Source organism: Schistocerca serialis, chromosome 1, assembly GCF_023864345.2.
Source record: "Schistocerca serialis cubense isolate TAMUIC-IGC-003099 chromosome 1, iqSchSeri2.2, whole genome shotgun sequence".
Classification (NCBI taxonomy): domain Eukaryota; kingdom Metazoa; phylum Arthropoda; class Insecta; order Orthoptera; family Acrididae; genus Schistocerca; species Schistocerca serialis.
The window spans coordinates 821525259-821540658 of record NC_064638.1 but is presented as its reverse complement, the minus strand read 5'-3'; positions in this window follow the sequence as shown (position 1 = coordinate 821540658).

Genomic DNA, 15400 nt, shown 5'->3' with positions numbered 1-15400 from the left:
ACTGTTATCCACATGTACATTGCTTTCTAATGTTTTCTTTTATTATTTCCCCAGCGTCCACCCTTCACGATTATAGCTTGATATGTTATAAATATATGTCTTGATGAACTTCCTTCTTGTTTCCTTATTAAGGTGGTTGCTTGTTGGTAAATTACTCTTACGTTCAATATTTGTTTAGTAACTTCGATTCTTCTTTTAACAGCCACTATATTTTCTCTGTCACCAGTTTTTGGATTTCCCAAGAAACAAAATTAATTTACTTGCGTTAATATTTCATTTACTATCTTAATTTTTACTCTCGCTTTATTTAGCACCATTATTTTGGTCTTATTTGTGTTCATTTTCAGTTTGTGGTCTTCGAAGATGTTAAGGAAATCGTTAACGTACGGTTCATCCTTTTCAGAATTTCTTGAGACTATTATACCCTCAGCAAATGGAAAACAATATTTTTGTTACCATTAATTTTCTTCTTATCCTAGTCCCTTTCTTAGTGCTATTAATATCCATTTCTGTACTCCGCCATTCGGCAACATCCCATGGCGACCGCCTTTTGAACGGCGGCGTCCTGTCTTGTCTACGGCTGACATCTGGGCAACGATAATGTTAAACCAGGCCAAGCGTCTGCCTGCTATGGTTCCAATACCCACTGCGATCTGAAGCAAAATGTCGAACAACGTCCGAGCAGTGATAGGTGTGATTCGCTCGAAAAGTAGCAGCGTCTCACAATCATATGACCTATTTCCTGATCTTCTGGGGTATTTGATACGGATGTGTCTATGATCTTGATTATGTTGAACACTGCAATTGAATCGAGACTAATGTTAATGGTTAATTAAAACCACCTTTTCTGCGTTATTACGGTTGAGGCGGTTTGAATTAACAATTAATATTAGATTTGTCTATACCTGTGATTCGGCATCTGGGATTATTCATCTTTACTGATCAAATTGTCTTCTGTTACATAACGCCCTCTTTTCCCACATCGAATGAAAAACACATTCACAAGGAATACCTTTCTCTAAAAGCATTCCTGCTTAATCTTAATGTTTATTTACACCTGAAAACCTCTGTCTTTTTAAATCGTCAGTTTGTTAAGTAGCTTCCATAGTCTCCTATTGTCATCAAGCGTCGAGTACGCCACATCACACTTTCAGCTACAAGGGCGCTCCAGAAGTTTCTTGCAACACTGTTGTCTGCCAGTACATCTCCCTCTACTCCCTGTCTGCGGCTGCACCTGACTTCGTGTCGTCACAGACAGACTCTACATACTTCACACACATACATACACACGTTGACTGTGGATATTGTATCACAGACACAATCCCTTTAACTGTTCAGAGATATCATTAACTCCCCCGAAACACACCTGGTTAGCCGTGCGGTCTAACGAACTGCTTTCCGAGCGGGGAGGCGTGCCGGTCCCCGGCACGAATCCGCCCGACAGATTAGTGTCAAGGGCCGGTGTGCCGGCCGGTCTGTGGATGGTTATTAAGGCGGTTTTCCATCTGCCACGGCGAATGCGGCCTGGTTCCCCTTATTCCGCCGGCCAGAGTGGCCGAGCGGTTCTAGGCGCTACAGTCTGGAACCGCGCGACCGCTACGGTCGCAGATTCGAATCCCGCATCGGGTATGGATGTGTGTGATGTCCTTAGGTTAGTTAGGTTTAAGTAGTTCCAAGTTCAAGGGGACTGATGACCTCAGAAGTTAAGTCCCATAGTGCTCAGAGCCATTTGAACCAACCCCTTATTCCGCCTCAGTTACACTATGTCAGCGACTGCTGTCTCCACGTACGCGTACACCATCATTACTCTATCACGAAATATTTGGTGTTACACTCGTCTGGTGTGCGACGTTCCCGGGGGGGGGGGGGGAGTCCGCTGGGAGCCGTACCGCACAGTAACCCTGGGTTTGATGTGGGGCGCGGAGGTGGGGTGAGTGGACTGCTATAGCCTGTTGTGGAGTTGTGAACAAATGAGGGCTATGGCGGGGACGAAGCCTTCGCCGTTTCTAGGTCCCCAGTTCAATAGAATACAATACAATACAAACCCGCCCAAAGATGTAAACAACCATCCATGAGCAGCGCCTATTAGACGGAGGGGTTCCGATAGCCTATCAGTTCCAGTCATTCCACCATGAAGGAGTTAGACGACGTGTTGCCTGTAGTTCAACCATGCCTAGATGGTCAATATCGCGTTTCGATCGCGTTCGCATTATTCCTTTGTACCAGAAAGGGCTCTCAAGAAGGAAAGTGCCCAGGCGTCTCTGATTGAACCAAAGCGATAGTGCTCGGACATGGAGGAAATACAGAGGGACGGGAACTGTCGATGACATGCCTCGCTCAGGCCGCAAAAGGGCTACCACTGCAGTACATGACCACTACCTACGGATTATGGCTCGGAGGGACCCTGACAGAGACGCCACGATCTAGAATAATACTTTTTATGCAGCCACAGGACGTCGTGTTACGACTCAAACTGTGCGCAATAGGCTGCATGATGCGCAACTTCACTCTCAACATCCATGGCAAGGTCCAGGCAGTACGGTATAGATGAGCCCAACAACGCGCCGAATGGACCGCTCAGGATTGGCATCACGTTCACTTTACCGATGAGTGTCGCATATGTCTGTTTGGAGGCAACCCCGTCAGGCTGAACGCCTTAGAAATACTGTCCAGCGTGTGCAGCAAGGCGGAGGTTCCCTGCTGTTTTGGGGTGATACTATGTGGGGCTGACGTACGCCGCTGGTGATCATGGAAGACGCCGTAACGGCTGTACGCTACGTGAATGCCATCCTCCGACTGATATTGGCGAGGGATTCGTCTTCATGGACGACAATTAGAGCCCCAATCGTGCACATCTTCCGAACGACTTCCTTCACAATAACTACATCACTCAACTAGAGTGGCCAGCATGAGCAGTTGAGGAGTAGGAAAATCTGGAGCAACAGTGCCTTGATGAACTTGTGGATAGTATGCCAGGACGAATACAGGCATGCGTTAATGCAAGAGGGTGTGCTACAGGGTATTAGGAGTACCGGTGTGTACAGCAATCTGGACCAGCACCTCCAAAGGTCTCGCTGTATGGCGGTACAACATGCAATGTGTTGTTTTCATGAGCAATAAAAAGGGCGGAAACGATGTTTATGTTGATCTCTGTTCGAATTTTCGGTACAGGTTCCGGAACTCTCGGAACCGAGGTGATGCAAAACTTTTTAATGTGTGTGTGTGTGTGTTTGTGTGTGTACAGGGAAAGAGAGAGAGAGAGAGAGAGAGAGAGAGAGAGAGAGAGAGAGAGAGTGAGTGAGAGAGAGAGAGGAGGAGGGAGAGGGGCGGCGGGTGATTCAGCTGCCTCTATCCATGGGTTTTATGCAACCTGTAACACCTTCAAATTATACGCGAGTTTTTCATATTCTCTCCCTCCCTACATGCGAACTATTAGTACTACAGAAAAAAATGAACAGGATCTCTTTGTAGGAAATTTAATGTAGTAACAATTTGTGCTGGGATACGTTTTCGCGAGAGACAATTGCTTCGGAGTTATTCACCGCGTTTGAAGGTCGTTTTTGTACGTTCATGTTGAAAAACGTCGGCGTAATACATCGTGAGAAAATAACACAAGAGTGCAGCATCTTTCCTGGAGCCTTTGGAAGAATTACCTGAAGAATAAGTTAACTATCAGCCACTGTCGTTTTTGATCGAGCATCCCGACACGGAGACTTCTACCAAGTACTCTTCCGCAATATCTTCCTGCTAAAAACAGATGTCGCCCATACTTACAGCCTCTGTTGAGTAATGAGCGAGCACTTCTTTGCATAAATCTTTGTCTCCAAATACGTCACGGACTTAGCGATGTTGATTCATGCTCCTTTCAATTCTTCCTGTTCTCCAGATTTTAGTACAGTGGGTGAAAAAGCGCACTGTTTAGGGTCTTAACACCGCATGTATGCAATGCAGAACCGTCCTCACAAGCAACTGCACAAATACCTAAGGACTGAGAAGAAGCGTGGCAAATTCAAAACAATTCAAAATCCCAAGGATGAACGAAGTTATACAGAAACTCGAAATTTAGCGCGATCTTCAATGTGAGGTGCCGTTAATAGTTTGGACAACGAAACTCTGTCTCAAATTTTCGGCAGAAAATCCAGAGAGATCTGGTCGTATCCAAAGTACACGTGTGGCAAGACGCAATCAATATCATCACTGATCTATAGCAATGGTAATGTTACTGATGACAATGCGGCTGAAGCAGAGTTATTAAACACGATTTTCCGTAATTTCTTTCCCAAAGAAAATGAAATAAATATTCCAGAATTCGAGTAGAGAATAACTGCCAACATAAGTCATTAGACGTAGATACGCGCGGTGTAGTGAAGCAGCTTAAACCACTTTAAAAAGGCAAGAGCTCCGGTCCAGATTGTACACTAGTTAGGTACCTTTCAGCACCACACTTTACAACCGCTCACTCGTAGAATCATCTGCACCTATAGTCTGGAAAGCTGCACAGGTCACACCAATTGTATTGTATTGTATGGTATTGGGGACCTAGAAACGACGGAGAGGCTCCGTCCCCGCCGCAGCCGCAGTGGTCCACAACCCCACAACTACTACTGCAGTCCACTTCACCCGTCCGCCGCCCCACACCGAACCCAGGGTTATTATGCGGTTCGGCCCCCGGTGGACCCCCCCAGGGAACGTCTCACACCAAACGAGTGTAACACCTATGTTTGCGTGGTAGAGTAATGGTGGTGTACGAATATGGGGAGAACTTGTTTGCGCAGCGATCGCCAACATAATGTAACTGAGGCGGAATAAGGGGAACCAGCCCGCATTCGCCGAGTCAGATGGAAAACCGCCTAAAAACCATCCACAGACTGGCCGGTTCACCGGACCTCGACACAACTCTGCCGGGCAGATTCGTGCGATAGACCGCACGGCCATCCGGGCGGGCGATCTCACCAATAATCAAGAAAGGAAACAGGAGTAATCTGCTGAGTTGCCGACACATATCAATAACGTCGATTTGAAGTAGGATTTTGGAACATAGACTATGTCGTGAAATACTTCCAAGAAAACAACTTCTTGTCAAATAGCCAACACGGATTCAGAAAATACTGTTCTTATGAAACACAACTAGCTCTTTCGTCTAACGAAGTAATGAGTGTTACAGACAGGGGATGTCAAAATGAATCTATATTTTTAGATTTGCAGAAGCCTTTTGACACCGTTCCTCACAAGTGACCTTTACTTAAATTGCGTACCCAAGCAGTATCGTCTCAGTTGTGCGATTGGATTCATGACTTCCTGTCAGAAAGGTGACAGTTCATAGTAATTAACGGAAAGTCATGGAGTAAAACAGAAGTAATATCTGGCTTCTCCAAGGAAATATTATAGCCCTCTGCTGTCCTTAGAAACTGCTACAGTGCTACTAATAAAACTGCTTACATTCCACGTGTCCGTCCTCTTTTGAAGTATTGCTGCACTACGCGGAATCCGCATCAGATAGGATTGACGGAGGTCATCGAAGAAGTTCAGAGAAGGGCAGCTCGTTCCGCGCTGTCGTGAAACAGGAGAGAATGTTACGTATATGATGCGGGAAGCTGTGTGACAATCATTAAAACAAAGACGTTGTTCGTTGCGGCGGGGTCTTCTCATGAAGTTTCAGTCACCAAATTTCACCTCCCCCCCCCCCCCCCCCCCCCCGAATCCCGAATGCAAAAATATCTTTTGTCGCTCACTTACCTAGGGAGAAATGATCATTATATTAAAAGAAGAGAAATCGGAGCTTGCTCGGTAAGGTTTAAGTGTTCATATTTCGAAAGTGGAAGGATATAGAAACAGCTTGAGGTTGTTTGGATGAACCCTCTCTCAGGAATTTAAGTGTGAATTGCAGAATAGTCATGCAGATGTCGATTAGGTATTCAAGCCCTTGTTCTACAATCAACGCTCTTATCTTCAAGATGGAACGCAAATTGCAGCTCACGCCTGCCTGTTACGTCAATGAGCGTCATCTGCACCTCCACGTGCCAAAAAGATGATAATACTGGCTCACACTGCTTTAGTTAGTGCACATAGCTTTTGCGCATAGTTATAGCTAACAGTGGCTCGTAAAGTCCATCAATTTTTAGTGCAATAATTATCATTAAGGTGAAAACGAGTGCGAAATGGAGCGTGGACTCCAATCTAGTGCCTGTGAGAAAACGGGCGAGTTGTGGCGAACTGAAAATATTCTAAGTTCGGAGCTGGTGTGGCCGCAAGGGCCGCTCGGCAGACCATCCGCGTGTTGCCGAACGTTAGCCGGGGTCCAGGCCGACAGATGGCTGGGAATTCCATGGTGAAGCTGTGTCGATAAAGGAGACATGCCGGGAGTGCCAAAGATGGCGGACTTTGTGAAACCTTAATGGCAGACGTTTCACAGTTCGTATAGGAATTAATAGTAGCCAGATGAATGAAGATACCTCAAAAACAAACATTATTTTCATGACGATCTTTATTAGTTTAAAGTTTAATGTCTGACGGTAAATTATACAAGTAACACCCAGCAACGAATTTCCAAAATCTAATTGGTTTATCCGATTTCGTCGATCGAAGTGTCTTTAGAAAGCTATTAGTGTAAACCTAAATTGGTATGAATTACAGGCATGTAACTTGAAGAGTACATGAGTTATTGGAGGTCAAAGTGGCCGATTACTATCGATCGCGTCGGGCCATAAGTACTCCACAGTTACACGAAAAAAACAGTAGCAGCATGCTTATAAATATATTTATTCGTCTATGTCTTTGTTTATATCCAATATATACTATTCATGAAGAAATTGGTTAAATATTTACTGTGTTTTAGAAGGCACAGCGACTTTAGGCTACTGGCCTACCTTTTGTTGCTATTCCTTTGATATATCTTTATTTAATTTGTTTAAGTACTTAACAATGTGTGTTATAGCGTGTTTATGGTCGAGCTGTTGGAATATTTATTTAATTTCAAGTTGTTTCAATGTAAATCCAGTATTTAGAATGTGTTTCATTATGTTTGTGAGCGTGCGTTGGCCTGGAGACAGGGCGGGAGCGCTCTAGCCAATCACAGCGATTGCTCCAAAAAAGGACAGATGGAGAGATTGTATGGAAGGGGACAGTACGGGAGAGGACACGAGAGAGTTCTGAACAGTACGGCGCGAGGGACGGTCGCAGAGGACGCTTCCAAATATAGATAGAAACATTTCGTAGTCCCAACTTGTGCGCTTGTGAAATTTCCTTGGCTTCTGCATTGAATATGTAGTATGCGTTTAAAAGTGAATATATCGCGAGCTATGTTGTTTTTCATAACTAATTACGTGAAGTAGGAATCTATTGTTTCCCTGTTATTCAACTTTTATTTTATTTAATTGCTAGACCATCGACACCAATAAGTGTTTTACACTAATAAAGGGCATTCTTAAAGGTACTTCTGCTATAGTACTTGACCATCGACACCAATAAGTGTTTTACACTAATAAAGGGCATTTTTAAAGGTACTGCTGCTATAGTACTCATCATTTAAAGCCTTTAAAATAGTACCTCAAGAATTTATTTAATTGCAATTTTTCATTTATAGATGTCTACATAACATTCAAAATTCACAATTGCCGAGTGATAGGAAACTTCGACCTTTCGATTCATGTGTATATTGATATTGCATACTGTAGACTCAGCAGTATTTGTCTTGTAATGCGGCAACTGCGTATCACAGCCCCTAGACAAAGAAACCAGCCAAAACTTTTAATCGCAATTGCCGAGTGATAGGAAACTTCGACCATTCGATTCATGTGTATATTGATATTGCATACTGTAGACTCAGCAGTATTTGTCTTGTAATGCGGCAACTGTGTATCCCAGCCCCTAGACAAAGAAACCAGCCAAAACTTTTAATCGCAATTGCCGAGTGATAGGAAACTTCGACCATTCGATTCATGTGTATATTGATATTGCATACTGTAGACTCAGCAGTTTTTGGCTTGTAATGCGGCAACTACGCATCCCAGCCCCTAGACAACGAAACCAGCCAAAACTTTTAATATTTCAACACTGAGTCAGAGGGTACGTAGTTGAGGGCCACCAACATCATTTCATTTGTTTTGGAAGCCCTCATGCAACACTACAATATGATAAAGGGCACTGTTGTCTGACTCTTCTGTTTGCAGCCATTTTCTTGCTTTTTATACCAGTTTGCCTCCAGTGTTTGTTTTACCACAAAGGAACTTGACAGTATTTAGCAGATGTTCTGGAACTCCTCTCACTTCCATATATTTGCATAGTTAACATAGCAACTGTGAATCTATGAAAACAATAAATTTAGGTTTGCGTGAATTCTTCGTGTCTTACGATCATTTGAGGCCAATTTGATTGTGCTACTGGACAAAAACAGAACATTTCTGTCGTGAAAGGAGTGCAGACACAATCCCAGAAAACACACATAAACCATATACATTTGTTTAAGCCTAAATTATCAACAAACAACAATCCGAATAGTTCACAAAATTTCCAAACGTCGGTGACGTTGATACGCAACGAACAGCATAGCCTCCAAACAAACAGCCCCTACGGCCTTGCTGAATGCTGCATTCAAAGAAAACATTAATTAACTCGTGTCGGACACAGGAAAAATCTAAAACACACACATATTAAAAAGTTACAAAACGTACACTGGTAAATAACCATTCAACATAATTAAAGGAAACGTTTTTGTTACTTATATAGCTAATCTTGGGATGAAAATTAAATTAAATTAGGCGAGTTTAAAAACCAGTAACAAAACCTAATATTCATTAAAATGCTTTTTGCCCAGGAGTGGCATACAAAAGTTTTAACAGAAAATACACTTTACCATTGCAACTTATGCAAAATCATTTTCGGATCAGAACAGTCAACTGACAGAGAGCCACATGACATTACGAGCTAGCTGTAATCTTTCGTAACTTACTTCAAGCGTCATAAACATTTAAATTCAAAAGAAATACAGGAAGTTTAACGGCACTAAAGTAAGTGGCCCAACACAATGAGAACGTTTAAAAGGTATTGTCTCAATAAACACATAATGAATTTTAGAATCCTGCCTCGGGCATGGATGTGTGTGATGTCCCTAGGTTAGTCAGGTCTAAGTAGTTCAAAGTTCTACGGGACTGATGACCTCAGAAGTTAAGTCCCATAGTGCTCAGAGCCATTTGAACCATTTTTTTACAATTTTAGAGAGTTTTACCGCTGTTCCTGAAACAACAAATTCTCAAATCAACAAAAGTCTTAGGGGCTGTCTAATTAAGGAACATCAAAGCCCTAGACACACACGGGAACGTTCAGAGCACATATGAGCCTCTTTTTCTAATTCCGGTGAAAAATTATTTTTCTGCAACCATGACGCCCACCGGGCACTCAAGTGCTGCTTTTTCTCCATCAGAATACGTATTTCGAGAAGCACACACAGCAGCCGAATAATACGAGGATTGGTCGACAATTTCGCCTGGTGTTTCTGTTCGCCGATGTGCAATTTCTCTATCAATAGGCCGTATCTGGCAACCATCCAGCATAGTTACCAAGGTTACTCCACTGCAAGGTGCACTACGTGGGCCAAAGAACATCAACCAGCCAACTGCCAGAGCGGCACCACACAGATTCTGCAGGATCGTTCTTCAACCCACAATAACAACAGATTCGGCGTTGCAGACACTACACGTCCGGCAACACATAGAAGGCACCTGGCAGACGGAACCCAGAGACCTTTTAGTAGGGCCGTGCGTGCTCCTTTATTTCGCAGGATACCGACTTTATCGCCTCCAAGTGGGATGGCAAGGTAGCAAGTGCGACCCGAGATCTTTGACAATCAGTCACGGACCGGCTCAGTACTAAAACAAAGTTCGCTATTGAACGCGACACACAACTATAGATTCGTCGGTGGAGATCTCCTGGTCATGCCAAAGTGACCAAAAAGCACATAGAAGCAGGAAATCTGAGTGTGTACTGTACAGATTCCTCGTTGGAGATACACTGAAGAGCTAAAGTAACTAGTACACCTGCCTAATATCGAGTAGGGCTGCCGCGAACGCGAACACGCAGGAGTGCCGCAACACGACGTGGCATGGCCTCGAACAATGTCTGAAGTTGTGCTAAAAGGAATTGACACCATGAATCGTCGACGGCTGTCCTTAAATCCTTAAGGGTACAAGAGGGTGGAGATCTCTTCTGAAAAGCACGTTGCAAGGCATCCCAGATATGCTCAATAATCTTCATGTCTGGGGAGTTTGATGGCCAGCGGAAGTCTTTAAACTCAGAAGAGTGTTCCTGGAGACACTCTGTAGCAATTCTGAACGTGTGGGGTGTCGGATTGTCCTGCTGGAATTGCCCAAGTCTATCGGAATGCACAATCAACATGAATGGATGCAGGTGCTAAGACAGGACGCTTACGTTCGTGTCACCTGTCAGAGTCATATCTAGACATATCAGGGATCCCATATCACTCCAACTGCACACACCCCACACCATTACAGAGCCTCCACCAACTTGAACATTTACTTGCTGACATGCATGGTCCACGGATTCATGAGGTTGTCTCCATACCCGTACACGTCCATCCGCTCTATACAATTTGAAACGAGAATCGTCCAACCAGGCAACAAGATTCCAATCATTAATTGTCCAATTTCCTGTGACGGGCCCAGACGAGGCGTAAAGGCTTGTGTCGTGCAGTCATCAAGCGTACAGGAGTGGGCCTTCGGCTCCGAAAGCTCATATCGATAATGTGTAGTTGAACGCTGACACTTGTTGATGGGCCAGCATTGAAATCTGCAGCAATTTGCGGAAGGGTTGCACTTCTGCCTTGTCGAACGATTCTCTTCTGTCGTCACTGGTGCCGTTTTCGCAGGATCCTTCTTCGGCCGCAGCGATGTCTGAGATTTGATCTTCACGGTACACTCGTGAAATGCTCGTATGGGAAAATCTCCATGTCATTGCTACCTCGGAGATTCTGTGTCCCATCACCTCATGGACCGACTATGACACCACATTCAAACTCGCTTAAGGCTTGATAACCTGCCTTAGTAACAGCAGTAACAGATCTAACAACTGCGCCTGACACTTATTGTCTTATATAGGCATTGCCAACCGCAGCGCCATATTCTGCCTGTTTACATATATCTGTATTTGACTAGGCATGCCTGTACCAGTTTTTTTGGCGATTTAGTATATTAGTGAGGCCCACGTGACCAGAAGGCGCATAGGAGCAGGAAACGTGACTGTGTCCTGTACAAAATAAGCTGGGTCATTGTCACGGATCAAGAACATCCTCTTGGCCAGCGTTCTACTAGCCTTCATCTTGACAGTCGGCAACCTAATTACATGGTTTCGATAGTATGCTCCTGCGGTAGTCTGTTCCTTATGAGCGTAATCCGTTAGCACTACACCAAAATATCGCAGTACACAGTACGAACTTGCCCATGTGTGGTTCGTCTTTTTCCAGCAGTGATGAATCAACATACTTCGCTTACTTTGTTCTTTCGTCTTGGTATCATAATGATAGATCAAGCAATCGTCCTTGGCTAAGGAAATCATCTGAATTGCCGTGACACAACTAAAGTATTGTAACTGCTGCCTTGGTTCGGAGGGATTTTGAATGGTTATGAATTTTATGATCGCTCCTGATACAAAACAGTAATTCGTAAACAAAATCAAATTCGCCATGATCGGAGCACTGAGTAAACAACATGAAATATAGTCAGAATGTCGATGTATTCTATGAAGATTAGGTACTGCAGCCGGATAAGGTCGACTTATGGCCACGATATTTCGACAGACAACCGTTCTGCAATCTGCAGGTAAATGTTTTACACTGGACACTACTAGTCCACATCGCTACATTTATTCCAAAAACTGACGCGGAGCCGCATGAGCAAAGGTAGCCGCTAGATGAGTGCCTCCCGTCGAGTTTCGCGTCCCCTTCGAATAGTGCTCCATCAATGACGCGCAGCCGCGTACGTAATGTGGAAATGAGCGTTTGGCGTCATTGGCCGGGAGGCCCCTTACGGGGCAGGTCTGGCCGCGTTGGTGCAGGTCTGATTACGTTCGACGCCTCATTGGGCGACCTGCGCGTCGGATGGGGATGCAATGAAGATGAAGGCAAATCCTGAGCGGAGAAAATCCCATACCCAGCCGGGAATCGAACCCGGGCTCCATAGGACGGCAGACCGTCACGCTGACCATTCAGCTATCGGGGCGGACGCGTATGTAATGTGATACTACCTGTGCCCACTCTGTCGGAAACAGCACTCGCAGAGTTAAAATTCAGATATCAAACTCAATAAAATTAACTGTAGCTAGACATGTCATTGGTCATAAAATGTTATCTTTCCGAGGAAATTAAAGAATTCACCTTGAAAGGGTCCTGTAGCCAGCTTTCATTAGTCCGGTAGCCCGTTTTCACTAGTATTTCTCTTTCCTTCCTTGTTTCTCTTTTCTCATAATTATCACAGTGGCGTGATTCAATGAATGCGCTTGTGTGTCACGTTGCTACACGGTGGCGTAGTCTGCTGCAGAAAGTCTGCGATAGTCATACAGATTCAGCAGCAGTTGTACAGAATAGCCAACTCTCGTAGTAGTCAAGTAGGCAAAGAGGTTTTCGCTACTTGTGAGAAATCCACCTGCGTTATGTTGGTGGCGGAAATGGCATTTTTGGATTTTCCGGTCCACGCGGTGCGTGGAAGAAGCTTGAGAAGCGGGAGGCAGTCTGCCGCCGGTACGGGAAGCGTCCACAGCTGTGCTCCAGTCGAAGAAGGGTGAGTTAGACTGACCGCGTGGCGCGCTGTTACTTGGCGAGGGGAGAGCTGTTAGCTTTTGGTCTCGCTTTTCAAATCTGGAAGATTGCTTTGCCTTGTCGCAGCAAGGAATGCAAAACTTTGGCAGATTTTTCTTTTAGCAAATTTCTGTAGCAGACTTGGATCCGCCGGAAGAGCGCCACACAAAGGTGTCGGTAAGAACTGAGCACTCGCTTCTGTATGAATGTCTTTTTGCCTTCAGCTGTGCCTGCATAAGCTTTCACTTTTCTAAATATTTAGAGCTTTGCCTTCTCGTAAATTTTCCTTGCTTTATGTGTCTTTCGTCCGTGGGGAGCCAACCACGTGGTAGAACATTATAGTTGTTGGGCTACCGGCGTCACTAACTGTCCGATCGCATGTTTGTTTTAGATAATGTTAACATGATTGTATGATGTGATATTGTTGCAATTTGGGCCTATACCTAGAAATTGTGTCTCCACAAACCACGTGTTATCAGGAATCGTGTACATGCCTCACATCCTTATCTTAGGAGTAAATGATTTTATCTACAATTTTCTCTTGTGTTCCTAGATTACGTTTTTGCACCTAAGCCACTCACCTCGTAGCTTTCCCGTTAGCACATCCAATGCGTTTTCTTACGCACAGGTCCAGTGATTAGTCTCCCCTTGTATTTTATAACAAATGCTTTAGGTGTGTTGCTGGGAGCTGATCTGCACAGTGTTCTTGCATGTGCTATTTTATTTTAAATGTTTGATCGTCGTGAACAGTGCACGGGGAACACTATTAATTACATCGTATCCCCTATTAGCGACATCACAACCTATGCATTTTTGTGAGTTTTTGGTCTGTGATCAAATTAATTTATTTTCCGACTCGACCAAATCTTTGATTAGTTGTATGGTTAGAGTCGGTGGCGACCCTAATCTTCTCACGTTAATTTCATAAGCAATAAGTATTTCCATTCCCAATAATAACGTAATAGCCCGTAGTAACAGGTTAGTTACAACCTGGTTCCACGCATCATCCAGTTGAAAGCTGTGATCACGATTAATAAGATCTTGCGCTAAATGTTTCCGTGATAGAATAATGCATGGAACATTCTATGGAAATACAATGCTCGGCTATGGCTTTTGCTTAGACAACGCGCGCAGAGCGTGAAAGATGTGCATTTCGACAGACAGTGCACATCTAGTTGGGTTGTTTAGGGGAGGAGACCAGACAGCGAGGTCATCGGTCTCATCGGATTAGGGAAGGACGGGGAAGGAAGTCGGCCGTGCCCTTTCAAAGGAACCGTCCCGGCATTTGCCTGGAGCGATTTAGGGAAATGACGGAAAACCTAAATCAGGATGGCCGGACTCGGGATTTGAACCGTCGTCCTGCCGAATGCGAGTGTGCTAGCCACTGCGCCACCTCGCTCGGTCGCACATCTAGTATCACATTACGCATGGGCTTGCGCGCCATCGCTGGAGCTATATTCGAAGAGGGCACGACATTAGAGATAGGTCGCTAATACAGCGACTATCTTCGCGCGTGCGTCTTCATGCCAAGTTTCGGTATAAAGGCTCCGATGTGAACTAGCAGTCTCCAGGGCAAAACAGTCACCTGAAGATGGCTGAACGGTCAGTAGCCGAAATATTGTGGCAAGAAGTCGACATTCCGGCTGCAGTCCCGAAACTTAGTGGAATGCTCTTTACGCCAGGAAAATTTCAGTAATCACATCAGAAAGTCAATGGCCAGAGCAGGGTCGTTATCCGTACGGCAGGTAGGCATTATTTTTCATCAACATGTGCGGCGTGGTGTACGCTAGGCTGGCTGGGGTCACTAGACGTAGCTCGTTATGCTGTTGGTCAGCCCACATTACCATTCGCTCGTCCCTCTGGTAGCGCCTGACTGTCGTTAACTGGAAGGGCCAGGTCCCATTCGACCTCGTCCGCTGGCCGGATTATTAAAGTGAACAGTAACATTACCATTTCTATAGATCAGTGAAGGTACTGATTGCGTCTTACCACTGGTGTACTTTACACACGGCCAGAATTTCTTTTGATTTTCTGCCAGATTTTGAGAGAGAGTTCCGTTGTGTGCACTACCAAAGGCATCTCACATTGAAAATCGTGCTAAATTTCAAGCTTATGTAAAACTTCGTCAATCTTGGGGATTCTGAATTGTTTGAAAATTGGTATGCTTCTGCTGCATCCTCAGTATACTATGCAGTTTCCCTGCGAGGACGGCTCTGCAGTGTAAGAATGAGACCTCTATTTATCCCAGCGGAGTGAAGATCCTAAATAGTGCGCATCGCTTTGATATTTTTCACCTACTGTACTAAGGTGTGGAGAACATGAAGAATGGAAAGTAATCTCCTAGAATGTTGTTTGAAGGGGAGGGAGCAATGAAAATCTAACGTCAGCTTTCTAGTTCAGGTAATGTACATTATTGAATGGACAATACTTTATTTTATATAATTAATCTTGAGTGTAGACAGCATTGAAATGCTCAGCAATCGCTATGGCCTCTCTGAACTGAAATGAATGCCGTACATGCCTGCATGCCCTGGATTCGCCGATTTGAAACAAGTTCCGCACAAGTGACAGATTTCGTTCGGTGAGTTCTCTGCAGCG